The sequence below is a fragment of the Diospyros lotus genome, chromosome 2 (assembly GCF_014633365.1).
Source record: "Diospyros lotus cultivar Yz01 chromosome 2, ASM1463336v1, whole genome shotgun sequence".
NCBI classification, from domain to species: domain Eukaryota; kingdom Viridiplantae; phylum Streptophyta; class Magnoliopsida; order Ericales; family Ebenaceae; genus Diospyros; species Diospyros lotus.
In genome coordinates this window covers 2557110-2582438 of record NC_068339.1, presented here as the reverse complement: position 1 = coordinate 2582438, position 25329 = coordinate 2557110, and the positions used below count along the sequence as shown (strand labels likewise).

Sequence of the window (25329 nt, the reverse complement as noted above, 5' to 3'; positions counted from 1 at the left end):
TCCCGTTAGGATGCAAAGGTGAAATCGTCCATATCGAGTAAGATTTAAGTTATTAATTTTGGATTTTTGGTATCGTAATGCCAATTAATTTTATGTTTAAGAATGTAATTGTAATCAGAGAATCGCCCAAGTGAAATAGAGATGAAATTAGAGTTTAAATATGTAATTTTCTTATTATTATAATATAATATATAATTTTATATATATATATAGTACGTATATGAGAGGCCACGCCTCTGTAATTTCATACCCATGCCTCTGCAATGGCATGGTTGCAAGGGGAGTCCTTCACGCAAAGAAGGATGGGCACGGCAAGCTTGAGGCAGTGGAGATGCCTATAAATAGAGAGGGAGAATTTGAGAAAGATGAAGAAGAAATGGGAGAGCCGAGAATAGCAGAGGTAGCAAGTGGCGATCTGTGACGACTGAAGCAGAGCAACAGCAGCAAGCTTGGCGTCGAAAGGGTGGCAAGTTGGCCGGATTAATGGCCGAGATAGTGGCCGGAAACGGCTGCAGCAAGCGGCCATGGCCATGCCAAAAAAGGCAAGCAAAGAAGTTGTTGCAGTAGCAACGATGGAGCAGGCAACGGCGCGGTGATGGCCGGTGGTTGCGATGTGGTCGGAGGCGACCAGTGCAGGCAGTGGCAGCCGACATAGGTGGCCGGCGACTCGACGGAGCTGGGCATGGTGAAGCTCTGTTCTTGCGTTGCAGGATGCAGGGATGAGGAAGAAAAAATAAGGAAGAAGAAAGAAAAAAGAAAAGAAAATTGAGAAAAATGAAGAAAAATAGGTGAAAGGTTCCGAAAATTCTAGAAAAATCTATGAATTAATTTGGGGCTAGAGTTGTATGCTCGAAACCAGAAAACTATTCAGGCACGTGTTTCGAGGTCAGAGCACTCATACTGAGGAAGGCTGAGAGGCTAAGTTAAGGTGAGTAAAATTTTTTAGAAAATTTCAAAAAATCAGGAAATTTATTTTATGAATTGTTATAAAGAAATATTTGAGAAAATATCCGTAAAATATTTAGTTTAGATTTATCAAGGAAAAATAGGAAGAAATTGAGGGAAATTATGAGGAAATTAAGAAAAAATATAATATTGATATTCTTGAATAAATATGATAGTTAGTGTATGTTGAGGTTCCAAATTGAGTAAATTAGAAGTTTGGCATGAGAATCAAGATATTTTGAGATACGTTTGAGGTAAGTGGTTCAATCCAAAACCCAATTTCATGCAAACGTTTTTTTTATCATGTTACTATGTCTTAGTATGTTAAGCATCATATAGAGTGCATTTACATTTTTTGATGATGAGATATGCATATGTGTACGATAAGATTTTCGGTCATACGACGCATGGGTTTGGGATTAGGAACTAACGTCGTTACTTTGCCAAGTGTGCACCCATACACCTCAGTCTAATAGGGAGACTATAAAAATGGCGGGCAACGATTGCGTGCGATCAGCGCAAACATAGAGTAATGATAAATGTGCATTGCATACATACATGTGCATTAAATGATGTACCCTTACTTAGATGATTCAGTATATAAAGTGGGCTTTGCCCCTGAAATCTTCAAACGTTCCAAATAGAGATTATAACAGGAACGAGGATGAAAGAGGTATGTAATGACACTTAGCTAAAGTGCATGATGTAATGGTTATGCATTCATGTTGCCTACGTGTTTAAGGTTCTGCTACTTTAAATTCTGAATGTTTCGAAGAGTGATGATGTATAACTTTTTCATTAGTTAATGTTAAAGTTAAGGTTCGATTCTAGCTTCCGCATTTGATGTTTATGATAATTCTCATTCGAGATAGATGAATGAAAATTTTGGGATGAATATAAATAATGATATGATTTAACATTAGTTTTGAAGGAAAAAATTATTATCTCAAAATTGTTCTAAGTTATAACACGCCCAAGAAAGTGGGGTGTTACATCTCAAATTATCACTAGCATATGGAGTGTAATATCCCAAATTTTCTAAAGGGTTCAAGAGTAATTTTAACGTGGACCATAGGTGAAATTATCAAAAGATTAAGGACTTAAGTGTAATTTCTTATAGTTATAAGTGTCGAATCAACTACAGAGAATGTCCCGGAGTGTAAATATCTATGAAAAATGTTATGGTTTCTATAAACATCTCGAGATAGGATTTATGGTATTAAAAGAAATCGAAATTGAGTCAGTTTTCGGTACAGCTAAAATGCAACTTCAATTCAGGCTGAAAAATCGAATCATCGTATAAGACTTTCAAAAAATAAATGGAACCCTAAAAATGCTCCGGTTTCGCGTAAGGATAAACCCTGGAGTGGTTTTGAGACGAAACAAATGTCCGGTGAGGGCGCAGGGACGAAATTGTCCTTATCGAATAGGCTATGAATTATTAATTTTGGATTTTCGATATCGTAATGCAAACTAATTTGACGTTTGGTGATGTAAATGCAATTAGAGAATTGTCTAAGTGAAATAGAGATGAATCTTGAGATTTAAATGTGTAATTTTTCTATTATTATGGGATAATATAAAGTGATATATATAGTTGTGTGAGTGAGACACGGGGCGCAAATTTACATCATTTGAGGGACAAATTTGCTCCATTTAAGCACATTGGAATTCTTAGAAGGTGAGGTGAGAATTGAAATTCCATGGAAATAGAATTTTATCCCACTTTTCACCCTCCAATCAAACGCACCCTAAGTGAATTTAAAGAAGCTAATGAATCTCCCCAATTTTGTCCAGACATAAACATGGAGCCACTTTTTTTCCCCAGAAAGCACAAATATTGGAGTGGCCTCTTAACATTTGCAGAGCAATTAATAGAGAAAATAAAAAAATCAGGTCACTAAATAGGTTGAGAAATAGAGTCAGAGATCTAGATTTAAATCTTTTATCTAGTTCTCTACGGGGCTTGATAAGTTAAGAATGAAAAATTGGTACAAAAATTTGTATAGGAAATATAATTAGCAATGACATTGTTTATTTTTTTATCAAAAAGAATCATATTAGCTTGTAAATATAAAAAGAAAAAAAATATATTCTAACAGCTTTTTTTATATAATACAAGTGTGAGTTTGAATGTTGTGATAAGACATTGATAATTATACTTATTTTATTGTCAATATTATAATTTTTCAATAAAGACATAAAGAATCTTAGTTTGAGCATTGGCATTTACATGTCAATGTCACCACTCACCCAAAAAATTTCTTTGTGGCCATGATAAAGCGGAAAATGCCCAGAAGTGCACTTCCAAATCAAATTCTCACCTAGAAATTAAGGAAAGACTAGCACATTAAGCGAACCTATTTTAATGTTGATAGTAACTGTACAAAATAAACCCTTTCTCTTTGTTTTATGAACTTTGGGATCTTTTTATTGGAGACGATGACAGGTAAGAGGCCAATTGAATCGATGTTTGAGGCAAGTCCTGATCTCCACAAGTTTGCTAGGATGGCCATGCCCGACCATGTGTAGGTTAAGTGAGATAGATTATGAGCGGTTGATGGAATTGGCAGCCACTGCAGCAGCAGCAGCAGATAACAATGCTGCAGGTTCAGACAGAAACACAAATCATGACTTGGAAATACTAGTGGAGGTTGTCCAGGAAATTTTTACTAGGAGAACCATAGGCAAAGGGGGAACATGTAAGTCATCTTCTACTCCCCAAACTTGCACGAAATTTTCCTTTTTTTAACTTGCACGACATTTTTCAAGGGCTCCAGAAAGGGCCATGATGCTTAGGGGTGATGGCCAACACTCACTTTACAAACCTATTTGTAATGCTTGAGAGCTTGAAATTTTCAATAGTTCTCATTAACCGTAAAGAGAGAGGCGCTTGCCCGCAATTATTTATTACACTCTCGCTTGGATGCATTGGCATCTTTTACTTATTCACATGACTAGCTACAAATCAAAAATACCATTCTGCTTCCAACATAACCCAAATTGTCATTATTTTCTCACTAGATGGACCTTTCGATTAGTTCAAACAAAACATTCCAATAACCAATGTCATCTCAAAAACATGAAACTCATAGCAAAGAAGATTTAAAAGGTAAATAGCAGAAAATAAATAAGAAAAACACAGGTTCTTGTATTCGTTTAATTTATAATAAATATTTGATGGATGTATTATTAGAATCATATCAAGTTAGCCGCAAGTACTTCTATTATCAAATGTTATTTGGTCCAAGTATGGGCCCAGGCAATATATAACTTCATGTCTGTAAACTTCAATATAGAGCCAATTTGCAGTGGTCCTAACAAGTTAATTAACTACCATAGTGCAATTGATAGAAAATTGTTAGAGTCAACTCAATAACATGTTGAGAATTAGAGTCGAATGAATAGTACCGCCAAAGGAGACCTGGATCTGAATCTTCGACCAATGTAGAAGATGACTTCCCAAATTGAAGAGCTATGAATTTGGATTTGGTATTGACCAGTATGCCCGAAAACTATAAGGAACCATGGTGCCGAGCCAGCGACAACGACGTTGCCGCAGAGACAGAGAAGCCCGGAGAGCTTAGGCGGTTGGAGTTCTCTTCCTGAGAAAGGGACAGAAAGAAAGGTTATTTATCTTAATCCCCAATCCTTCTAAATTCACTCAATTTATTTTAGACTAAACACTAGTCCTAATGTTTGGTAAAATTATAAAAAAAAAAATCTAAATTCACTCTATTTATTTTAGAGTAAATTACCACCACTACTCCTAATGTTTGGTAAAATTATAAAAAAAAAAATTCTAATATTTGAAAAACAAAAGTAACTTTGAGATATGGGAGAGAAATTATAACCAAAATGAGAAAAAAGTTTTTAAATATAAAAATATTTTGATCAATTTTAAAAGATAGATTGTTGGTTTATGTTTCCTAATAAGACCCAAGGCCGTGACGAATTTTGGGCAGGTATTTTTCTTCATAGGCTTTGGTCCAGCATTGGAGACTTGTGTCTATCACCACTTTTAGGCAGCCCATTTTAAAAGTTGGGCCATAAGCCTTAATCCCACTTTGAAGGAGAAATAGGTCTTAGCCCATTTGCTCAAGTGGAAGAAGCCTATTGTCCTTAGCCCTAAAATCCTCATATAAAAAGGCATTTTGGCCCTCTTTGTGTGTCTCTCCTTTTGCGACCGAAACCTCTTCCTCTCGTGTTTCCTTCCATTGGTCGATTACTTCCTCTCACCTTCCATGTTCATCCGATTGTGATTGGGAATTCTTGCCTTTTGTGCGTTGATCTATCCTTCCATTCTCGCGGTCACCTTTCCTTGTGTACATATTTGAGACTTAGGTCTCTTTTACGAGTAAGGTTTCTCTCTTGGCTTTGTGCTTTTGACCCACCATCTTTGTGACCGATCTATCTTCTGTGGTGACCTACTTTGTGTGGTTTTAATCGATTGGGGAGAGAGGGTTTCGTTCTGTTTCGACCGAGAGGTGTTGGGGGTTTTCTAAGTTGTCGATTTGGAGGCTTCTTTGTGGCTTTATGGTCTCTATTCGTTGGCCTTACCAAAGTGGTGAACGAACATACTAGATCTAAGTCTTGAACGATTCAACAAGAAGTTTTACTTAGGGTGTGTTTGATTGGGGACTGGAAAGTGGGACGGTTGAATTCTCACCCCTCCCCCTAGGAATTCCAATTCCTTGATTTCAAGGAAAATCTTCACTTTTTGAACTAAGATGGAATTAGAATTCCATAGAAAAAAAAAAAAAAAAAAATGTTTGATAGAATTTCTTGAAATTTGGATGGAATTTTAATTCCATCCCCATTTTCCACCCCTATCAACACTCTTACTGTTCTTCGTGTTCTTGTTTTTTGTTTAATCTAGTTATCGAATCTGGTTTGCACTAACCCTCTGTTTTGCAATTATCTTCCGCTAACATAGGTATATCACAATGGTCTCTCTAATTTATATATATGGAATAAAATCTCACATAGAGGCGACCATTCATGGCTCCAAGCTTGAATGAATTTGTCATCTCAAACTCGGGTTAATTCAATTCATCTTCTTATTTTGCTAAACTATTGTATGAGCAGAGTTTTCATCTTTCAAGATAAATTTTAATGAACAAATCAATATTTAATATTAAGAGAGCAAGTAACAGAATAATAAATAAAGTAAATAATATATTTATATCTATTTTCTAAGAACTATGGTTTTGATATGATTTGACTCTTAAAGAGGTGAGCATGATCTTTAATAAGATTTGTTTTCTATAAATCTCGAATGAATCCTCAATAATAATTGACTTGAGATTCACTTACAGAAAAAAAAAATAATTGACTTGAGATTCTCAAATTTAGAAAAATATTTAAATAATACATGTTACATTATAATTTGCACATCACAAAAAAGATAGATAATTTAAGGACCACCATCATCTAGTCATTACAAATGCAAACATACATGGAAGCCACCATATGCCTTAGGCAGGCTTTTGTGGTGGAAAGCCCTTCTGTATGTATGTCCCCAAATTATCTGCTATATATATAAAGATGATACGACATTATTCTTCCTCTTGTTACTTTGACATTGATTAGAGAGCTAAAGAACTCCACCTATAGTGTTCAAAGTATGGTTTGCCCAAATACAATATGATATCTCTTCTTCTTCTTCTTGGCATGGAGTTAGAATCATTCAATCCACTCAACTACACAAACCCCATGGTTTTTATTATGACAGAGACAATGATACTGCATTCATGATTTAATTATAAAGTGGTTAAGTATCTTTAAAATTTTGATTCAATCTTAAATCGAATAAGTTTCGTTTGATATTCGCTCTAAAAAATTTAAACTATCAGTCTCAATTCAATCTAAATCTAATTTTAGATCAAAAACTAAATTATTATTAAGACCTAACAACTTGATTACTTAGAGTTCAAAGACAGAGTGGGTGTAATTGGGGTTCAAATAAACCCACCCTTTGAAGGTTAGCTTCTAGAAGTGTATCAAATAAATTTATTAAATATGCACAATAAATTATACATTATGTATATTAAATAAGATCAGGTCAAATTACCTAATTCTAATAACATTTTCAAGGGTGATATAAAAAAATTAGCACAATCTTTTCACTTTCATGTGACATATTGATGAAAATTTAGTACAAACTTTTTCAACATACAAGATCGACGATGACAATAACCTCGTAACTCAACAATAATCTCATAATTAAACAATATTAGGTGTTTAATTCAAGTTCAAAAGGTGCTCAAGATAAGCCCCAACAAATACAAAAGTATATAAATTACTGTAGAGGTAGGATATAAGTATAGATCGAACTAATTAATTAGAAATTAAAAACTTTTTAACTTCTAATTTTAAGTATGTGCAAATATAACAGTCGACCATGATAAGAATCATAAGAATTAATTCTAATAGAAATAGTCAATATTATGGCTTGTTCTCGATGGAATTCAAAATTGACATGCGAGGTCTCTTTTTACGCCTTCAGTGTTATATTATAAACTCAAAATTAAAAATTCTTAGAACATATACTAGATTAATTTAATGGGTTTATATTTTAAGAAAATGTAGCTTATATTATTAAATACTTTTTACACAAAATGTTATTAATTTAACATGAAGTATTGAGTATTGGCTTTATTATGCATTTATGGACTGTTTTGATATGAAATTTTTCTGAAATTTGTGATGATCCAAGGGTTCAGCCTAGGACTAGAATGGAAATCGAAAGGATCCGATACCGTTGAAATTAAGAATAAATTGTATAGAAGGGAAATTGAAGAAGAATAGGGGGAGAAAATTAGAGAGAATTGATGGGGAATGGCAGAAGAACGAGGGAGAGAGATTAGAGAGAAATTATAGAGAGAAATATTGGAATTTCAAATATCATTCAACATGTAAAACCCATCCATTTACAGCAACCTTATATAGTCATATTTGTCTCATAACAGCATTGCACATGTGCACCTAACTAATTGCTAAAATATTCAAAACAAATTATTCTACCTTGTTACAATAATACCCTTTATTGCTCATAGGGTCATGACAATTCTCCCCTCCTTAAGAGAGTTCTTGTCCCCAAGAACTTGCAACAAGTAGCCATGGCTCTTCATCCAATTCTAGCCTTTTCCATCTGGTTCATCCTTCTTTCCTTCTTCCTCCTTTTAGGTCTCTTCTTCTTCATTTTTAGGTTCTCAATTGAAACAAAAATGATAATCATTGCAGACAAGGCTGCATCTTCCTCCAAAAAGTAATATACTATTTCCCTTGGGTTTGTAATAGCTACCAAATTAAGGTTGCTAGTACTCATAGTCTGAGGATCCAATATAATGCCAAAACCTGTCAAAGTGTCCACATCAAATGCCCTCAATGAATTTAGCCGCTCCTTGTCGTAGGTAGCAGCTGAAATCTGCAACCCTACAGCCTTCAAATGTCGATCATTCTGAAACTCTAACCGACCAGCTACCACATATGTTCCCCTCTTCTTATCATCTCCAAAATTGGCAGCAATATGGTGGCATTGTTTAGGATCAGCAAGTCTTCCTTTTGCTGGGGCCGTCTCCCTCTTATCGTTTGATAAAAATCCCTCCACGTTATCTAATCCTTCAGCCTTCAATTGTTGTTGCTCCTCAACCTCAAAATTTACAGCAACATTGTGGCACATTTTAGGATCAGTTCTACACACCTTCACAACATTGGAAGATATTTCAGCTACAAGTAGGTCATCTTCATAGCAGTTCTGCTTCTGGTTCCGCCTTTCCTTCACTTCTGATCCATGCTCCAACTCTTCCATAAAATGATCAATGCTCCTTGCTTCCTTGTTTGCTCTTTCTTTCAGCTTCTCCTCCTGCTGCTCCATTCCAAGAAATTTCTCCTTGTTAAAGCTTCCATGATAATCATCAAAATATTCCACCAAAAAGTTGTAATGATACTTCTTAATAAGTATCATCACAAATTCTTGCAACTTCTCGCGGAACATTCGACCGAATTCCTTGCACTCTTCATGAATCCCATTGCTTGTTCATTTGTCCTTGTTACTGCCAACTGAAAATGCAGCCTCCTTTGGCTGCCATTGAGGCTCCATTCCAGCTGAAAAGGAAACTTTCTCCTGCTGCAATTGAGACTCCATTGGACTCCTTCATGCGCCACTTCCCAAGGCTTCACGAACAAGACATTCCATTGAAAATGTAGCATCCTTCGGCTGCAATTGAGGCTGCTCTCTTGCATGAAAATTAACCACTGAAAATGCAGCATCATTCGGCTGCAATTGAGACCCCATTTGTGTCACATGTGCCCTGCTTCCTATGGTCGACATCTCACGGACATGACACTTGGAAGACCAAGGGATAGGGATTGTATACATACCGCTCTTCACTGATTCGCTGTTATTAGTCATTGAACTTCTAATCGCTGAAATTGATTGCCCCTGCCTTCAACTCGGATCTGTGGAATTGTCGGAGCTCACTGGAATCTGCTTTGCACTTCCAAGTTCGGCCTCAGCTATCAGCCCAAGCTCAATCAATTCACCGGAGTTGTCGAAAACACAGTCGGACCAGCCAGGCCAAGTCGCCTTCAAGCCTTCTCAACCTGGACCTTAACTATGGAAACTGATTTCCCTGCCTTCAACTCAAATCAAAATCGCAGCCAAAGAACAGCTACTGCTCAATCACCGTCCAGGGCTCCCTACACAATTTGCAATCGTTTCTGATTCCAAAATCACAACTCACTGCTAGTTCAATAGCTACACCCACTCTCGAGTCCAACCCACTGAATCGCAACACCCCCCAGTCGCTTCACCAACACAAGTCGGAAGGCAACCAAAACCGTAGCACACGGTACCTTCCGATCGAAGCGGCAACACCCCAAAACTCTGGTCGGAATTCCAATCAAAACCTCCACAACACAGCCGCACCTGTAGGAAACTTATCGATCTGGTCAGACTAGTCTTTCGGCCTGGTCGCAACTCACTGGGCCGTCCGCTTCACCTCCAACAAACTCACGCTCGCCTTGAACAATCACAACCATCTGGGCCGTTCACTTCACCTCTGGTCACTCACTCCAGTCACGACCTTCTGGGCCGAGGTTGAATTCATTTATCACTAAAGTCGCCTGGCCTTGTTTCACCACCACAATCGCTGAAAATCGCAACTTCTTGTGATCTAATCGGCTCAGTTCGGCCTCTTACAAGGCACCTCACTCTGTGATGCCTTCCAATTCGGATCGCCTGGCCTGCTCGTTTGCAATTCTAAGCCGAAGCTTGCTTTGCTCCGCTTCGCCTTTCGAATCCAAGTTTAATTTCGAATTCAGTCACTGCTTCTTCCCAAATCTATTGCCAATGGCTATCGGAATCACCGGAACGGAATTCAGTTCACTTCCCTTGAAGCTCATACCTTTGTAATTGATCGACTCAGTTGTTCGATCAATTCTACTGCCGCTTTACGGAAACGCCTACTGCATTCGTTCGGTTCCACAATCTTTCGCTAGAGTCGAGGTGTTGGCCTAAACTGCCTGAACTCGCCTGCTACTACTGGATTCCGAAGTTGCCTTCTAATTTCGAGAATCAACAAGGAAAGTCGCCAAGAAACGGTGGCTCCGATACCAATTTGTCATGATCCAAGGGTTTAGCCTAGGACTAGAATGGAAATCGAAAGGATCCGATACTGTTGAAGTTAAGAATAAATTGTATAGAAGGGAAATTGAAGAAGAATAGGGGGAGAAAATTAGAGAGAATTGATGGAGAATGGCAGAAGAACGAGGGAGAGAGATTAGAGAGAAATTGTAGAGAGAAATATTGGAATTTCAAATATCATTCAACATGTAAAACCCATCCATTTACAGTAGCCTTATATAGGCATATTTGTCTCATAACAGCCTTGCACATGTAGCCATGTGCACCTAACTAATTGTTAAAATATCCAAAACAAACTATTCTACCATATTACAATAATACCCTTTAATGCTCATAGGGTCATGACAAAAATTTTGACAACTTTTGTACAACGGTAAGCTTGAAGGAGCCAGACTCAGTAGTTTCAGGCTTGAAATTAAAACTTGAACCATCTGTCGGTGCTAATATGCAGTGACTCGAGACACTATAGAAACCAAAAACGAGAACATTTCATAGGCATGCGTGTACTATATAACGAGGAGTGACCTATACAGGACACCCACGGGTGACCCTAGAGCTACTCCGTGTGATTTGCTCCGACGTAAAGGTAGCCTGAGAGCAGACTAGCGCAAGGCAATCTCGCTGGCAATCGGATAGATGTTTCCCGTTGCTATCGTAATAGATCATGCCGGAGAAATCCAACGGCTGGCATTTGTCCCGCATCAAGACCATCCTCTACCACAGCCGTTCGTCGTTGAATTCCTTATCAAAGCTATAGTTTACAAATTCATGCCCTGAGGTAGTTTGGAGAGGTGGTTGCATCCCAATTCAAAAACAGAAAACCACCAAGACAATCAAGCGGGGGGACTTAATCTTCTAAAAAGAATAAATGTAGCCATTGATGTAACGACCCGTTTAATGGGTCTTAGATGATAATTATATTTTTTGTGTAGTGCATTTTATGTGGCCTTAATTGTTAGATGCAATTAAATAAAATTAATGTTTTTGTTTAAGATTTTTGCTTGAACATAAATTATTGTATGTGTGATATTTAAGGTATAAAATGTGTTATGAAGTGGGCTTGGACCAAGAGTTGTAGCCCAAAGGAAGTGATGTGTTGAATAATTTCATGGGCCTAGCATGGGATGGGCTTTTGAGTGGGCTTGGGCCACAAATAAAAGTGGGCATGTTCATAATTATGTGTGTGAATTGTGTGTGTAAAATGGATGATTAAAGAAAAAGAGATATGAAAATGGAAATAAGCCAAAAGTCTAAAATGGGCTTAATAAAGTAGTGATGTGTGTGAGTGCAAGGGACAAATATGAAAGAGGGGGGCAAGGTTGGTGGATTTGGTGGCTGGCGAGAGGGTTGTCCATACCCTCTTGCTTCTTCTTTAATTTTCTTCTCCTTCTCTCTCTCTTTCTCTCAGCAATATCTTCCATCATCTTCTTCATCTTTTTCTTCTCTTCTTCTTCCAATAGTTGTGGTAGAAGCAATCTCTCAAGGTGGGAAGGTTTGAAGATCTTGAAGTGATTCTCCTTCTCTTGGGTTTTTTCATCAAAAAGGTAAGCATTCCTCTTCATTTCTCCTATCTTTTGATGCAAGATTATATCTATATGTTTAGCCAAGTTGATATGTTCATATCTCCAAATGATGTTTTGAAAACTTGAGTTAATGGTTGTCTCCATCTTTTCTTATATGTGGGTTTCTTCCAATAAGGCCAGTGAGTCTTATTTTTGGGTCTCTATGGGGCTTGTTTTTCCCATCTTTTCTTCAAGGAATGGCAACTTGGGGTTTAGGAGATTAGCCATGGTTGGTTTTGGGTGTTTTGTATTCGTTTTGTGCATTTTGGGTTGCACCGAGTCGACTTGTTAGTGGGTTAAGTCGACTCGACCGAAGCTGGGTTCTTTGGGCTTTTTTCTCTCGTTTTCGACCAAGTCAACTCGTCCAAGAGGTCAAGTTGACTAGGTTTTGGGCGAGTCGACTCGGTCCAAATCAACTCGGATTTGCCCTCGAGTCGACTCGGCCACAGCTTGCCTGCACTACGCATGCTTCACTGCTTCAGCTATAACTTTTGATGTAGAACTCGAAATTGCGATCCGTTTGAAATGTCATAAACTAGACTTCGAGGGCTTCGATTTGATATATGATATCATATATTTTGGATATTATTTGAGTCGGTTAAGGCTTTCTTAAATCTATATTAACCATAACGATCACGTTTTGGGAAGTTGTTAAGTAATTTTTTTGGTTGGCATGTCTACAGAAATATCCTCTCTTGTGTGATGCATTGCTATCATTATCTTTGCGCCTCTTGTTATTATTTTAGCGCGGTGGCTAAGTTCCGCAAGTGTGAGACGGGATATCCCATTGAGCGTCTGGCGCGAGTTAGGTGGCCATAAACTCGGTAGGTGATGCTCTTGCCACTGTGGTGACTGGTAGATTTTGATATATATGTATGCATTCTAGTCATGGATGTGGAGGCCTAGAGGGCCAATGTGGCGCATGTATTTCTACCATTATATTAAAATTGCATGAGCATGAATTGGTGGCTTCTTGTGCTATGAGTCACATATGGAAAGAAATGGGTTTTATGCCAACATTTAAATTATGCAAATATTACTCTATGAATTAAATGTGTACATTGTTGATAAGTGAAGAAATACCAATTTTTGAGGTATTATTAATGAGGAAGACATGATCAAAAGATTTGTTTTTAAATGTCGGATAGAAGTCTTCTATTGACTCTTATCTTATGCATGTCTTCAGAAACCCATCTATCTTATTCCCTTTGCTATATTTATGCTTGCTAAGTCTTGTGACTCACTTGTTTACTTGTTGTTATTCAAGGTAAGGGAAAATCTATAGCAAAAAGAGAGTCTAGTGGGGCTTGAGGTTGAGTTCAGTCGTGTACAGAGATCTCCCCTGACCTAAAGAATTTTGAGACATGTGAGGAGGGTTAGTGTCAAAGGTTATTTCTTTTGTATGTTTATGGGCCCTTTGTTTATTTTGAGAATTGTATGGCTTGTAAGCCTAAAGAAATGTTGTAAGAAAGATTATCGTTCCTAGTAGAAGTGAGCCCGTTTATAATATGAAGTTTTTGGTTATGTTTGTTTCTGTATTCTATTTTGGAAGAACTCTCTTTCGGATGTCCTATGCTGGCGGGTATATCCGGAAGCGGGCCCTAACAATTGATGTGACTTCTACACTAGAGTACCTCCATCGCCATTGCCACATAACAATTATTCACTATGACCTAAAGCCAAGCAACATTCTTTTTGACGCAGTCATGGTTGCCCATGTTGGAGATTTTGGGTTGGTCAAGTTAACCTTATAAATGAATCCAAATCAAAGCAGTTCAATGGGTGTGAGAGGAACCATTGGCTATGCAACTCCACGTAATCATTACAATGATTGTGTTTCATTTGATTACTATTTTGCTGAGGATGACACATAGATCTCATCCAAATAGTGCAGGAAACTGAATTTTTCTGGTGTTGATTCATAACAAAATTCATATCAATGCTGAAACGGTGAGCTCAACCGTTGATGATTTATTTTGAAAACCTATAGTGTATGAGCTTGAAAGTGAGGTCTCAAGAGACAGGGATGTCTACAGCTCTGGGATCTTGCTATTGGAGATGATAATAGGCAAGAGGCCAATTGAGTCAATATTTGAGACAGGTCTCAATCTCCACACTTTTGCCAGGATGGCCATACTTGACCATGTGATGGACATTGTGGATCCGAAACTCATGTGCAATGATAAATAAGAAGTGGCTGCCTCAACCAACAATGAGAGGAGGAAGGCAACCACCTGCCCAAGAAATGGCAGTAACAAAAATAATTGCTTGATTCATATGATTAAGATTGGAGTGGCATGTTCAGTGGAGTCACTCTATGATATGTTGGACATAAGCAATACTCTTCGTGAATTGAATATGACCAGGGACATTTTTCAAGGTCTCCGGAAAGGGCCATAATGCTTAGGGGTGACCTCTAAACATATTTTGCACCAGCCTAATTATAATGGTCAAAATTTAGACATCTTTTATAATGGTCTTAACACATTTTCCACATGTTTCTGTAAAGAGAGAAGATCTTTTGTGCTATTTCTTCTTTTTTATTTTTTCACTCTGTCCTAAATACTTAGGCATCTTTTGTTTATTGACATGGCTAATTATAAATCAAACTACATTTGAGTTATAAGAATTTTCTAATTAACCAGATGGACCTTTCGATACTTTCAAAGAATGTCTACAATGAAAGAGTATTATGTGAAATATGTGAATGCTATTAATGTCACATAACATTGTCTCAAATAGTTACAACTAATGGATAGATAATTATTAGAATAATTATAACAAGTTAGCTACATATGACTGGACTGTCAACCAAATGCTATTACATTAAAACTTATGCCGTAAGAATTTACTTTTAGCTTGCAACGTCTTGTTTGTAAACATCAACACAGAGACACTTTCGTCCCAAAATCACAAGTACCGCAGTGGACTTAACATATCCAAAAATTACCACGAAACAACTGATTATTTTATTGAAGTAAAATACGCCACGCATATATACAAAACAACAAGAGATTTTTCTACTATTGTAACATAACAAAATCCATATCAATGTTGAAATGTGAGCCTCAACAGTCGATGATTTATTTTGAAAATCTACAGAATATGGGCTTGGAAGTGAAGTCTCAAGAGATGGGGATGTCTACAACTTTGGGATCTTACTATTGGAGATGATGACAGGTAAGAGGCCAACTGAATCGATGTTTGAGGCAGGTCTCAATCTCCACGCCTTTGCCAAGATGGCCATACCCAACCATGTGATGGGCATTGTGTATCCAAAACTCGTGTGCAATGATGAAGAAGAAGTGGTTGTCTCGACTAGCAACATGAGGAGAAGGGCAACCACCCGCCCAAGAAATAGCAGTAACAAAAATGATTGCTTGATTCCTATGATCAAGATTGGAGTGGCATGTTCTATGGAGTCACCCCAAGATAGATTGGACATAAGCAATGTTGTTTGTGAATTGAATCTACTCGGGGACATTTTCTAAGGGCTCCGAAAAGGGCCATAATGCTTAAGGGTGACCTCCAGCATATTTTCCACCAACCTAATTATAATTATCAAAATTTAGTAATTACTACATATTACCATAAAGAGAGAAGGGCTTTGGTACTATTTTTTCTTTCACTCTATCCTAGATACTTGGATATCTTTTATTTATTGACGATTAGATATAAATCAAACTAAATTTGAGTTATAAGTATTTTTTAATTATATGAATCTTTTGATTAACTCCGTCTGGGGATATTATCAACTGTCGGTCCCAAGCCCGGATAAAGGAAGAGGGTTGTGTTAGGTAGCCGACAGCCAACGTAAAACTTAGTCGGATCCAAAACATGAACTCTAGACAAATTATGAAAAATCGTTTGGGCGTGGGCGTAACCCTTCATAGCGACGCGCTACACTGCCCCCATGTAGTGACAAGTGAGATAGGGCCGTTGCATCGACGCCCGGATGTAGTGATAAATGAACAAGGGTTCCCGCATTTGCTTGGACGGATGTGGGTAAAGAAGCTAGTCCAAAATCAAAATCAAAATCAAAACCAAAACCAAAATCAAAATAAAAAACAAAATCAAATTCAAAGTCAAGGCCAAAAACAAAATCAAATCCAAAGTCAAGGCCAAAAACAAAATCATAGATTAAGGATTGGGTCATGGAACATAAGAACATTAACAGACAAAGCTATGGAAGTGGTGGATGTGATGATTAGGAGAAAAATTAATATTATGTGCCTTCAAGAGACGAGATGGGTAGGGAAAAAAGCAAAAACTTTATCAGAAGCTGGATATAAAATATGGTACACAGGAACTGATCAAGCGAAAAATGGAGTGGGGATTATTATGGATAAAAGCTTAATAGATGAGGTAGTGGATGTAAAGAGAATAAGGGATAGGATTATTATGGTGAAGATTAGTCTAGGAAGAATGACTATGAATATCTTTAGTACATATGCACCATAAGCGGGGTTAGGTGATGAGATAAAAGCAAAATTCTAGGAGAACCTAGAGGGACTCATACAAATGATACCAAGAGGAGAGAAAGTGATTATAGGAGGTGACTTAAATGGGCACGTGGGTAGAGACGGAAACGGATATAAAGAGGTACACGGAGGGTATGGATTCGGGAAAATTAATAATGAGGGTAAATCTATCCTAGATTTTGCTATGGCATATGGGCACATTATAACCAATACTAGGTTCAAAAAACGGGACGAACGCTTAATCACGTATAAAAATATCACCTCAAGCACCCAAATAGATTACTTCCTCATGAGACAAGAGGATCGGTTATGTTGTAGGAATTGTAAGGTGATACCGGGAGAGTGCTTGACTACTCAACATAGACTTCTAGTACTTGACGTCCAAGTAAGAAATTAGAAGAGAAAAAATCACATAAAACAAAATCCAAAAATCAGGTGGTGGAATTTAAAAGGGGAGAAACAACTAATCTTCAAAGAAAAATTAAGGGGTAGAAGGGAATGGAATGGAGAAAGACAGACAAACCAAATGTGGAAAAAAATGGCTAATGCTCTGAGAAGCACGGCAAAGGTAGTCCTTGGAAAGACAAATGGTAGAGCCCCTAACCTTAAGAAGTCTTGGTGGTGGAATGAAGAGGTACAATTGAAAATTAAAAATAAGAAAACTTGCTATAAGGCAGTATATCAATGCAACAATAAAGAAAATCAAAAAAATTATAAAGAAGCAAAAAAGGCAGCAAAAAGAACTGTTAGTGAAGTAAGGTCAAAAGCATATGAGAATCTATATAAACGACTTGATACAAAAGATGGAGAAAGGGATATATATAAATTAGCTAAAGCAAGAGAAAGAAAAACACGGGATTTAAATCAAGTGAAATGCATAAAAGATGACAATCAAAATGTTTTAGTAAATGAGGGAGCAATTAAGGAGAGATGAAATGAATATTTCACAAAATTATTCAATGATGGTGGTGACACAAGAGTTAGGTTGGGACATCTTAGTAACTCCGAAAGGAATGTGAGCTACATATTCTATCGACGCATAAGTTCAAATGAAATAAGGCAAGCATTAAAAAAGATGAAAAATCATAAGGCAGTGGGACCATATAATATACCAATAGAAGCATGGAAATGTATGGGAGAAGAGGGCATCTCCTGACTAACGCAACTATTTAACGCCATCCTTAAATCAAAAAAGATGCCAGATGAGTGGAGGAAGAGTACTTTGGTTCCTATATACAAGAACAAAGGAGATGTTCAAAACTGTGAAAATTATAAAAGAATTAAGTTAATGAGTCATACCATGAAACTCTGGGAGAGAGTAATAGAGCAGAGGCTCAGAAAGGAAACAAAGGTGTCAGAAAATCAGTTTGGTTTCATGCCTGGTAGGTCAACAATGGAAGCTATATATTTACTGAGGCGTCTAATGGAAAGGTATCGAGATCATCAGAAGGACCTATATATGGTGTTTATAGATCTAGAAAAGGCCTATGATAGGGTCCCTAGAGAAGTATTATGGAGGGTTTTAGAGAAGAAAGGAGTCAAAATAGCCTATATACAAGCCCTTAAGGACATGTATCATGGTGTAGAGACAAGGGTCAGAACATGCGAAGGGGATACTGAACCATTTATAACTACAATAGGACTGCATCAAGGTTCTGCACTAAATCCATACTTATTTGCCCTAGTAATGGATGAACTCACTAAAGATATTCAGACAGATGTGCCATGGTGTATGCTATTTGCAGACGACATAGTGTTGGTGGATGAAACAAAAGAAGGAGTGAACACTAAGCTTGAGTTGTAGAGAAACAATTTAGAATCTAAGGGATTTAAATTAAGTAGAAAGAAAACAGAATATATGGAATGCAAATTTAGTAAAAATGCAAGAGTGGATGATGTTATAATAAAATTAGAAGACCAAATCTTACAAAGAAAAGACCATTTTCGATATTTGGGATCAGTGATTCAAAAAGATGGAGAAATCCACGAGGATGTCGCACATAGAATTAAGGCAGGTTGGCTAAAATGGAGAAATGCATCGGGGGTGTTATATGATGGTAAAATCTCATTAAAATTGAAAGAAAAATTTTATAGGACAGCTATAAGACCAGTCTTGCTGTATGGCTCAGAAGTTGGGCAGTCAAATACTAGCATAAGCAAAAGACGAGTGTAGCGGAGATGAGGATGTTAAGATGGATGTGCGGACATACAAGAAAGGATAAAATTAGAAATGAAGTTATTCGTAATAAGGTAGGAGTAGTGCCAATCGAGGAGAAGATGAGAGAGACTAGATTAAGATGGTTTGGTCATGTGAGAAGGAGACTAAGAGACGCTCTTGTTAGGAGAGTTGATGAAATGGAACAATTAGTCACAAAAAGAGGTAGAGGTAGACCCAAAAAGACTTTGGGAGAGACATTAAAATTTGATATGAAATATATGGATCTAAATAAGGATATGACAAAAGACAGAAATACATAGAAGTCTAGAATTCATGTAGCCGATCTCACATAGTGGGATAAAGGCTGGATATGTTGTTGTTGTTGTTGTTGTATGAATCTTTTGATTATTTCGAACAATGTCTACATTTGAGTTTAGAAAATAAGGGGAGACACTAGCTAGAGAAGAATGCCATGAACATTTTGCACACGTTTCTAGAACCCTTCTACCCCCAGCTCTCTATTGTGGCTCTGGACTTCTTGGCCGTGCAGGCCACTTCTGTTGCAGGCATTGTGCTGCAACCGCCATTTTTTGGGGATCTGATTTATCCCAGTATTTTTATTTTCATTATTTCATTTACTGTTTACTTGTTTTTAACTGCTTAGTTGTTGACAGTTTCCAATTGCTCTAGGCTCCACACTCGCATGCTTTCCATTATCTTAGGTGATGTGCTGTTTGTGCACTATTGGGTCAGTTAACAGTGGCGGTGGGAGTTCTCTTCCTGACAAAGAAGGGGATAGAAAGAAATGTTATTTATCTTAATTCCCAATTCTTCTAAATTAACTCTATTGATTTTAGAGTAAATTACAAACACTAGTAGGAGTGTTCAAAAAAGCCGCCAAACCGCGGTTTCCGGCTTAACTGGACCGAACCGGCCGATTTTTTGAATTGGTAGTTCGATTCGGTTTGGAAAAATGCCAAACCGCGCGGTTTGCAGTTTGGCAGACCAGCGGTTCGGTTCAAAATCGAACCGCCCGCATATATATATAATATATAATTTAAAAAAATATAAATTAAAATATTAAATATAAAAGGGGGCGCCAAACACCATCTTCTCTTCCTTCAGCTATTCCTTCCTCTCTTTCTCTCCCCTTTCCCCCAAACCCTAACCCGCACCCACCCACGCCCGTCGCACCGTGTTTCTCTCCCCATGGACCCTCAGATCACTGATCGGCGCCAAGGTCCCACCGGCAGCCCCACATCACAGGCTCTCCACTCTCCAACAGACACACCTCTTGACACCGCCAGCATATTGTCGCCTCACAACAGTTCGAGACTCCGAGCGTCTCGTCGCCTTCTTCCCCCAGCGTTCCGATCGCCAATTCGTTGGTTGCTGGTATGGGTCTCTCTCACTGAAGTTGAGTTGATTATTTATTTACTTATTTTTGTCACAAAATGCTTGTGGGAAAAACGTTCAGCAACTTCGTCTTGTATTTTCTATATTTTTACTTATTTTTAGTCAAAAAATGCTATACATGTATAGGTTTTCATCTACATGATGTGTTAGGAATGGAATTGTTGCTCTCCATTTATACTCATTATTCATTAATATTTCCTTTGTTCCGTTTGCTAGTGTTTGATTCTAAGTTGATCTATTGGTTCTAGGGAAAGCATTCTGTTGCATTTATGCGTATTAAATGTTTGTTCAGGAACTGGCTTGATCCAAAAATTTAGTAGACTTAAATCTGTTGTATTGTCATATTGCAGTGTAATTCAGTGAGTTCGCAACAAAAATACGAATTTAGTTCCGGTTCGTCCGGACCAAACCCAAAAAATGTGAAACCGCGGAAACCGAACCACGAAATGTGGTGCGGTTCGGTTCGGTTCGGTTTTCCACACCAAATCAAACCTCGAAAACCGAGCCTGCGGTTCAGCGCTTTAAGTCGGCTCAAAATCGGCCAAACCGAACCGCGAATACCCCTAAACACTAGTCCTAATATTTGGTAAAATTAAAAAAAAAAAAAAAAAAACCTTCTAAATTCACTCTATTTATTTTAGTGTAAATTACCAACACTAGTCCTAATGTTTGGTAAAATTATAAAAAAAAAAATTCTAATATTTGAGAAAGAGAAGTAACTTTGAGAAGGGAGAGAAATTATAACAAAAATGAGAAAAAAAAATTTGATCAATTTTAAATGTTTAATGGGTTAACAAATGACAATGAAAATTACAACACAATAATAAATTTCAAGAGTACTTACTATATTTTTTAAAATACTAAGGGTAATTTATAATTATCTTAAATCTTAAGATATTATGTGTAATTTTTTCTTTTCTTTATCTATACTTTTATATTATTATATGAACCGAATTGTCATTATTTTCTCACTAGATGGACTTTTCGATTAGTTCAAACAATACATGCCAATAACCAATGTGATCTCATATACATAAAACTCATAACAAAAAAGATTTAAGAATTTTTATAGATAACGTCTATCTTGACTTTTCCTAATTCTGTTATGATTAAGATTCTTTCAAATAACGCCTATCTTTTATAGATGACTACAACAAAATTTGATTTTCTATACAAAACTTTTTGTAGCAAAAAAATCAATTTTCATAGCAAAACCAATTAGCTACAAAATTTTATTCATAATGAGAATAGTAACAAAAGCCTCTTAGCTAATAGTCTTTAGCTATGATTTAATGTTTCGTAAAAAATAACACACTTTTCGCTACAATCAGGGAAACGTAGAGAAAGCATTAGTTTTCTACTACAACATATATCGTAGCTAATTATGTTGATTTTCGTAGGTGTTGACACCAATTTTTATAGTAGATAACATATCTTTCACTACGAATGCCAAATTATAGAGAAAATACTTGTTTTTCACTACAACAAATCATGGCTAATGATACCAGCTTTCATAGCAAATATAATTTCTCTACAAAAAATTTTGTAATCAATACTTAAATTTTTATAGTTAATTCTATATACAACTAATAAACCTGTTAAAGCATTTGTTCTAGATTAGGGCTTGTAATGTGAGGGATATTTCATGTAATATTTCTACTGTTATGTTTCTAGAAAGAGTTTTATTATTTTTTCAGGGTCTCGGCCTAACAATGGTAATTCCCCTCATGTGAGGAGAATTACGATTGGGTTTGAGAGAGAGAAAGAACGAGAAAGAGAGAAACAAGAGGGAAAGGGTGAACAGAGAGAAATTAAGAATAGAGAGAAACTAGAAGTTTATCAAGATATGCATCGATATCCCTTATTGAGAGGGAAAGCCCCTTATATAGGCTCATCCTCAATGGCGGATTCAACTGTTACAACCACCTACTACCCTCAATCGTTTAACACCCCCAGCTACCACCTACTCTTATTTGGTTACAACCATCCAACTGTAGCTAGCAGCTTCTTGTTACAATATCCTCTACTTGTTACAACCTCTCATACGTTGTTTAATCCCTCTAACTACCCTCAACCACCATAGGGTCTTGACACTGGAAAACAAAAGTAAACGAAAGATTAGACAAATTAATATAATTTATTTCAATTTGAGAGATTTATTAATAATTTGAATAAAGAGAACTAAGCACACTCATAGTTTTAGAAATAGTTGTACCAAATTAATTCAGTGATGACTCTCTCTATCAAAATAATTATTTTTATCGTCATAAAATGTCTTTTCTAACTACCTTTTGATGTAAACAGAGAAAAAGTGAGAGAAAACAAACTAAGACATATAATATTAATATAACATGAAAATTTAAAAAAATAAAAACAATAAGGGCATGTTATATGAGATAACAAGGCTAAATCATGGGATAATAGTCAAATCATTGCAATGCATATTATTTAATGTATGCGCCTTCTCTATGCTTCTTATGTGAGAGCAGTTCAGAGTTCATATAGATAATCAAATATATTAATCTGTTAAAAATTTAATCAAAAAGGCTACATATTATGAGATCCATTCACAAAGAACACAATGATAATAACAATAATAATAATAATAAGTTCTAAATAATAGAAACACATAGACAAGAAGTAGAGCCAAATCATCCAAATATGCGCCGCCATCAAACATCCAAAAAGTGGGCAAAGTTAACAAAAATAATTCAACTCTCACTCGAAAGCTTTGGTGGGCTATCAACCGACCAATCAAAACAACATGAATCGATACATATGAAAGGGAGATATAACATAAATACAAATAACTAACAATTTAAATCAATATATATATATATATATATATTTACAACTAAAATCAAAGAAGCAACAGTTAAAATCAAAGTATATTGTTTAACCGCAGAACGGTTGGAGACCTAAAAATCAAAGAAGCAACAAGCAATCCATAAATGTCCTTCTTGTGCGTGCGTAGATATCTGTATATATATACACGAGAATAATTAAAAATCAATGTATTCAAAATGACGTCGTTATTTGCAGTCCACCTGGTTTAGGCATTTTATCAAACATATGGTGTGCTTGTGGAACTAAAACAAAAACAATGAATCCAGGGAATAAGGCCAAAACCAAATTAGGGCAAAAACAAAAGCACAAACCGGATTGACGTTGAGAAGAATCAGGAGGAGTCCGAACTGCCTCTTTTGGGTGCCGAGGAAGCTGGCTGAGTCAGATCAGGAGACGGTGGAGATGCTGCTAGAGGGGTTCTTGGAGCAAGCCACAGCGAAGAATCGGGGATGCAAGGGTTCACACAGAATCGTGCTAAAGAACCTAAGGATTGGGGTGCTTGGAGTGAGTTTGCACAGAATCGTGCTAAATGATCGTAGAGTCGTGGATTGGGTTTGCACAAGTGAATAGTGGGAGGCTTAATTCTGTGCAAGGATTTGGATTTGATAGGAAAAAATTGAAGATTTGGAATGACGGGAAGATTCGGATTGAATCAGCCGAATATGTATGCTTAATTCTCTGCAAGTGAATTGAGAATATGTATGCTTAATTAATGGGTTTGCCCGCTAATTTTTTTCATTTAATTTGGGTTTTCTAAATGTAATTTTTTTTCATTTAATTTGATTAGAATGGTGGGTATATTTTAGGAAGAAAGATTCCAGCTAATTTTTTATATTTTTTATTTTTATTAAGAGAAAGTTAAATTTATTTTTTAACTATAATTTAATAATTTTGTAATAAAATCTTATTTTTTGACTACACATCGTAAATTAAATTTTTGTAGTAAAAAAATTATATTTGGGGGCAAAAAATTTAGCTCTTTTAAATTACCTATGATTTAATAATTTCATAGTAAATATTAACTTTTTTACTATGAAAATTATAGTTTAAATAAAATTTTTATAGCCAAAAACTATATTTTGTGAGAAAATTTTTGCCTCATTTAAATTGTCTACAATTTAATAATTTCGTAACAAAATATTAATATTTTGTTACGAAATTTTCTACGTAGAAAAAAAAATCATAGTGAAAAAATTATTTTGTTGTTTTCGAAGGAATTTATTAATGTCGAAATTATCTAATTTGTTCGTTGTATGGGACCCTCCGGACATACGAAGAAATTTAAATTTTTTAACCTAATAAGTTATTTTGGACTTTTTTGGTCATTTAATGGCTTTTTCCTATGACTTAACAATTGCTCCCTTCTTTTATTCGAGTCTCCCAAATGCAAGAGTAAACTGTGTCGTGGTCTGCCCTTATTTCTAATAACAGATTATTCTCACTTTTTGAGTTTCTGATTTTGGATCATTCTCACACTTTTTGAGTTTTTTGTTCTGGACCATTCTCACTCTTTCTACATTTATGATTCTAGATCATTTTCATGTTTTTTGCGTTTCTAATTCCAAATCATTCTCACTCTTTCTGCATTTATGATGCTAGATTTTTTGACAATGATCCCTAAATCATTCTCGTGTATTTCACGTTTCGATACTAGATTTTAAATTATAAGACTTTGTAATTTGAACATACTTTCCTTGGACTTGCCAACCACATATGAACCGTTATATAAAAGTTGATCATCTTAAATAAAACATTCTTGTAATATTAGAATAATATCTCGTTGGCTCCCCAATTTGAGCATAGGGGACAATCAGGCTTGAACCAAAAGTGATAAGAATTTTGAAATCATGATGAATGTGCAGATCAAGACTAGATTATTCTCGTGGATCTTGGAATTTTATAAGATTAGTATTAGGAGAGCTATTGACATTAGGACTCTCTTTATTGTGTCTATTACTTACGAGTTGAAATAGTGTAAGAACCATTTTAGTATCCTTAAGCTTTTTGAACGTTTCTCACATGCTTCACCAATTATTATTTTTAAGATATAATAATAAATTTATTTGACTGAAAACATTATTGTCAAGTCACCTAAGACTGCAAAAAAAAAAAAAAAAAGTCAAAATGTGTAAAGAGGTATCCGCACAAATACTCTGATATTTGAGTCAAACACTCTAAAATGACTCACAGCTTACGAAAAACATATAAAATAATCAGTAAATAAGAATTGTTCTTTTTCCTGAAAAACCCAAGAAAAAGAGTGGGAAGGGA

At 36.2% G+C, this 25329-nt stretch overlaps 1 long non-coding RNA gene across 1 annotated transcript; it reads right to left on the bottom strand.

The window, feature by feature from the left end:
* Positions 1-4074: 4074 nt before the first annotated feature.
* LOC127794522 (uncharacterized) lies at positions 4075-23787 on the bottom strand. The gene is made up of 2 exons (XR_008021667.1): positions 23370-23787; positions 4075-4550 (listed from the first exon to the last, which is right to left on the bottom strand). It is a non-coding gene; the product is annotated as an uncharacterized LOC127794522 (long non-coding RNA).
* Positions 23788-25329: the final 1542 nt, after the last annotated feature.